This window comes from Solanum tuberosum, unplaced genomic scaffold (genome assembly GCF_000226075.1).
Source record: "Solanum tuberosum cultivar DM 1-3 516 R44 unplaced genomic scaffold, SolTub_3.0 scf00959, whole genome shotgun sequence".
Lineage (NCBI taxonomy): Eukaryota > Viridiplantae > Streptophyta > Magnoliopsida > Solanales > Solanaceae > Solanum > Solanum tuberosum.
The window spans coordinates 35,035-41,046 of NW_006239859.1; the positions used below are offsets into that span (position 1 = coordinate 35,035).

The window sequence follows — 6,012 nt, forward strand, 5'->3', positions numbered from 1 at the left end:
ATTATTATTATTATTATATTACTTATATAAATTATTATTATTATTAGTTATTAATTTATTATTTCTCTGAAAATGCTAGCAAGATTATTATTACAATTTTACTTTTTAGTCAAGATTATTATTATAATTTTACTTTTTAGTTACTACTTATAAGTTATTATTATTATTATTATTATTATTATTATTAATACTTAATACGTGTTAGTTAATAGTTATTAGTTTATTACTTTATTATTATTTTATTTATTAGGTAACTCAATGATCAAAAGGTAAAGATGTCATAACACATACTTTAAGAAGAAACTACATCTCAATAAGTTGGGTGTAATGACCCTCCAGGTCATTTTTAAATTAAAGCATTCATTCCATTGTTTAGAGCGTTCCTGTAGCGATCCTAAGTCATTTATGACTTGCTGGCACTGACTGTTCGGTCACCTGGTCGTTCGTTTGGGTTTTAGGCCCGTTTCCCTGTTTTGGAGATTTTATAACTTGAAAAGTTGACTTTGGTCAACCTTCTTGGAAGACGTGCTCAAATGAAAATTCTGATAGCTATGTTAGCTTCGGAATATCGATTTTGGTCTAGAACGACCCTTTGTTCACTTTCCGAGGCTTTAGATGCCCGTTGTGAAATCTGGCTCAAAACGATACTGGGTGTGGGACCCACTTTTCATCGAAGCTATCTCCAATGGAAATTCTGACTTCACCGTTAAGTCCAAAATATCATTTCCAATCAGATTCCATATGTGGTTTGTGTTTTTCTGATTCCGAACGAGTCCGGAACATCGAAATTTAAGTTTGAAGGGTTGTAAAATTTTGACGCGGCGGTGACGTGGCAGAGCCACGTGACGCCAGGTGTCAGCGTTGTTGAAAATTTCAAGATGGCGTTGTTGAAATCTGGAAATTTTCCAGATTTAAGGATAATTTTCGTCCATTTTTTTCCCCTCATCTTCAAACATAGATATCTCCTCCATTTTTAAGCTCAAATTAGGTGATTCAAAGGCTAATTCAAGAGAATTTTGTGGGGAATCTAGAGGTGAGCTCAGAAACGCGAGGCGAGGCTTCGTTGAGGTAAGGAATCGAATTTAGCTACTGCTAGAGTGATTTTCGGAATGAATTTTTGTTGAACTTTGAATGGTTAGACCTTGATCATTTTAGGTCCGTTTTGAGTCATTCTTGAGGCTAACTTGTACATTTTTTTCGCAAGGATTGTCGTGGTATAATCTGTTTGGGTTTGAAGGGTCTCGTTTTCCAGAAATTGGTGATCAAGGGGCTGCCAAGTCGTAAGTCAAGACTTATTAATGATTTTAATTGTTGGGGCTGATTTGCTATGTTTTAGGAATCTTTTTGTGCTAAATTTTGGGGTATTAGTTTAGTAAGGTATTAGGAACGTTTTCACGGATTCGTTTTCGGGATTCCAATTGTGGGTCCCACAGTCCCGTTTTAGACCCAATTTTGGGTCTGTCTCCGAAAAATATAATTTTAGTGTCAACATATTCGTAATGACGAGGTGATTAACCTTTTGATAGTGGGGAAGCATTTGGATACCGTTCGGAGGGGAAAAGCTCCGGTATCGTGAGTTGGAGCACGCGTGATCGGCTTTCAGGTAGGCTATGGTTTTACCCTCGTGAGATTGAGCATGTTTAGGAAATTTTTTATTGATTTGCTAGAGTATGGACGGGTTCCGGTGTCGAGGATGCTAAATTTCTATAATTCCTGCCTTAGCCATTATTTCGAGAAATTGTTGAATTATGACAGCATGACTCTTGATATTATTGAACATCCATACCTTGTGGTGTATATGATAATATTGATTTGAAGTATGTTTGGCCTTGGTCTTGGCTAAGACTAGTGTTGCCACAGACTTGCGAGGTTTCAGATGCCGTTAGGAAGTAGAACTTTTTCCGACGTCGTTTCGGGCGGTCAGCTCCTTGTAGACTGATATAGCAGACATGAGTCTGAAATTCTGAGCCTTAGCTAGGCGGTAACTCAGCTTATGACCTTGTATCCATAATGCCCTGATCAAGGGGCTGCCAAGTCGTATGTCAAGATGTGGTGCATTCCTAATTCCTTACTGAAGCTTCAGTATAGTCCTGATTACTCTCATCTGTAGGTTGGGGTTTTGGAGGTTGGAGATGTTCCGATTAAAGTCCGGGACGTAATGAGATCTTGGAATATGATTGGGAATGGTTCAGTTAAAAGTCCGGAAATTGGTAATATTGTGATAGACCTTCTAGCTCCATTATTTTACTTCAACTGCCGGTGCATCTGCCGGGTTTATGGGGGTCTGTGCAGGTGGTTCTTTTATTGTGCACGAGCGTACCCGTCGGGTTTATGGGAGCCCGGCGGAGTTAGTTAGATTGCTTGTCTTTGTTGCCTGTACGCTCGTGTACATACCCCCATTTACTACTCTTTGCACTTGATGTGACCCTTTATTTGCATTTCAGTTTACTTTTGCTTATCTTGCTCAGTCGGCCGATGATGCCTACTGGGTACCTGTTGTTTTGGTACTCATACTACACTCTGCATCTATTTTCGTGATGCAGGTCCGAGTACTAGCTACCGACGTTGATTCGAGCCAGCTGCGGTCCTGATCAGAGGCAAGGGTGAGCACACAACGTCCTGGATTTGCCCGTCTCCTTCTGTGCTTACTTTTGCTTGTCTTTTGCCTTTATAGACAGCTTGTTTCTGTGGTCCACTTTTAGGACTTGTACTTTTGTTAGTAGCTCTGTACTTGTGACTTCCAGGTTTTGGGAGGAATTCATTTTGTGTATATATTTCTAGTCACTTCCTCTCGTTCATTGCATGTTCTTGTTATATTTATTACTATTTTAGGTTGATTGGTTGGTTTTCTACCCTATAATCCCATTACTTTGAGTTTCGGGATATGGGTCGGCTTGCCTACTGGTGGGTCATATAGTAGGCGCCATCAGGACCTGAGAAATTGGGTTTTGACATTGGGAGTTAGCTAGATTTGATTAACATAATTCAGAGAAGGTTCAATAAAATAGTAAATTAATTACTTTTTAAACCTTAGCATTATTTGAGGATAAAATGGTAAGTTCATGAAATTCATCTCTTTTGGTGGTGGTTGATTTCTGTTGGTGGTGAGTTTCTTTGTGTTGGTTTGAGGATGTTTGTCATAACATCAAGAACTCTCAATTTAATGACTTTCTTGTCGTAAGTTAAAGTAGCTTCTTCAACAATGTTGAATGCTTCTAACCAACATTTGTTTGATTATTGTACAAATTAAAACAATCTAAATGTTGAGAGGTTCAAAACATTTCTTTCAATTCTTCTAGTCGATGCTACTGAGTCTTAAATAGATTTAAGGAAAGACCACATTTGTCAAGAATATGGGCTATCAGCTATGGCATCAACATTTTTATTGTTTGAAAGCAGAGATAACATATTTTTTTTAAAAGTCAGCCTCGAAAAGTTTGTCTTTCTCAAAGTGACGTCTTCTTTTACGAGTTGTTTTTTCGGAAAAAGGTAAAAAATGCATCATTTTTTTCTCACAAAATTAGGGTTTGATTTGGGAGGATGAATTGATGGGTTAAAGAATGAGTTAGTGGTAATCAGGGACATTGTGCTGGTATGCGTGTTGTGAAATCAGGGATCTGCAAGGTGGGAAACAAAGGTTTTGCTCCGATTACGAGTCAAGCGCTATTGTTGATTCACATTGTTTGGTTCGTGTTACTTGGTTTCGTCGGGCTGTTTGGGCTGCTATGATTGATCAGGTTTCGTTGATTACTTGATTTAGGGTTAGACTTGATAGGATTATTTTTTGTATAACATACATGTATCTTCTGTATGTATGAGGGGAATATACGGCTAGATGATTTTAACTTTGTTCTTGTTTTTTTGTTTGGATTAATACAATTTTAGGAGATTTAGATTAAAATAAAAAAATTAGTGGTAATCCTAGTTGGCAGCTTAGGTGGAAGGATCAGTCACACATGGCTTGCCACATGTCATTAAAAATTTGGGTTGTTAATTTTTGAGGGGCATTTGTGGTTTCTAGAGATAACAGTGGGGGTATTTTTGAGCTCAAACTGTAATGGAGGGTATAAGTGGTCTATTTCACATAGTTCAGGAGCAGTTTTGACTCTTTTCCATATATAAATAGTCATTGAACATTTTATAAATAAGAGGAAATTGTACCCTAGTTCTTCATAAACTCCTATAGGGAAAAGTAAACGACAAAAAAAGATAATTAAAAAGATAATTCCAAGAATCATGTATTGTATATATCTGTACATATATCGAGACATGCATATCTACTCGTACATATATCGGTCATCCTTCGAGTCTAAACTATATGTGTATGTTACTTTCAACATGAAGCATCACAAAACACGAACTAACTTAAAATTCTAGATCTATGATCTGCAAGTGGGCATCACTATTTAATGTTAAGAAGGAATTGTGGTTTGTTTGGAAGGTGATAAAAAAAGATTTAACGGCTTTTGTCTAGCTCTCCTCTTACGTTTCTTACATAGAAAATTTTCATTTATCGAGGAAAGAAGTCATAAATCCATTAAAGAATTTAAAATAGGTTAAATAAAGAAAGCTCAAAATCCCAAATACCTAAAGCAACATAATCTAGACATATAACATTTGTATTTAGAAACTCACCTAACTAAGAGACATAAGATCAAAAAGTGTAATTATTGGACACTAAATAAAAAAAGAGTAATGTTATTACCTGTGAGCTTCAGAGTTTCTTTTTATTACCATTAGATGAAACTGAGTTAATAGTCACATTTAAAATTTTATAATGTGTTAAACACTATAAAGCCCTATAAATATTTGCAATTAATTCGACTAAACATATGGTACTTACTTAGTTATTTATCGTGGCAACACTAGAGAACAATATTCATCACATCATGATATATGCTCAATGAATTTATTTATTTATTCAAAAGCATTAGTGAACCCCTATTCATAAACGTGAAGAAGGAAGTATAAGAAGAAAGATTGATAAATATAAAGTTTTATTTATTTATAATAGTCTAGTAAAGATGTCATATTACATAATTTATTTAAGAAGAAAAAAACATCGTAATGCTAGATTTAATTAACATAATTTAGAAAAGATACAATAAAATAGCAAATCATTTCTTAAACCCTATCATCATCTGAGGATGTAGATGGTAGGTTCATGAAATCAATCTCCTTTGATGATGATGGATTGATGGAGGTGATTTCTGTTGGTGGTAGGTCTCTTGGTGTTGGCTTGATGATGTTTGTCACAACATTAACACCTTGTATTGCAATGGATGTCTTATTCTAAACCAAAGCAGCTTCTTCAACAGTATTAAATGTTCCTAACCAAACTCGGCTTTTTGTTCTTGGGTCATATACCTCTGCAACCCACTTTCCCATTTTCTCTGCCTAACTCCTTTGTACTTTTCCACATTTTCTTGTGGTTTCTCTTTTGAATTTTCAATTGAAATCGCCTCGACATTTTCATTCTCAGTGATGATTTTCTTTTGACGTGCCTTTCCACTGTCACGCCCCGAGCCTACACCCTGGGCGGGACCGGCACTCGAAGACCAATGCTGGCCCCCAAGGGGACCCTTGGCCTGGCTTTCTTAACTCAGCGGAAACCTGACTCAACAGAATAACTCCATGCCATACAAGGACATAAAACAACTTAACTGATAGAATCTGGCCCAAAAAGGCAACTCGAGTCTCAAAATAGAATATTTACATACATACATAGATGAGAGACTCAAAACTAACTGACTGAGTATCTGTCTATGAAGCCTCTAATATACTGAGATGGATGTTGGGACAGACCCCACAACACCGTAATAAAACAAAAGTAAGAGAACAAAATAATTGAGTCCTCCAAAATGCAAAGAGGCTCACCACTGACTCTGAAGTGCTCATCTGGATCAACGGCGTGCTGGATGCTGATCCTGGGTACCTGTGTTTGCATCATCATAAGATGCAGGCCAACTAGCATCAGTACATTGAATGTACGAGTATGCGAGCTGGAAAAAC

At 36.7% G+C, this 6,012-nt stretch overlaps 1 pseudogene; it reads right to left on the bottom strand.

Moving 5' to 3' along the window:
• The window catches only part of LOC107059200 (ethylene-responsive transcription factor CRF1-like), an 8,258-nt pseudogene extending 2,617 nt beyond the window's left edge, over nucleotides 1-5,641 (bottom strand).
• Nucleotides 5,642-6,012: the final 371 nt, after the last annotated feature.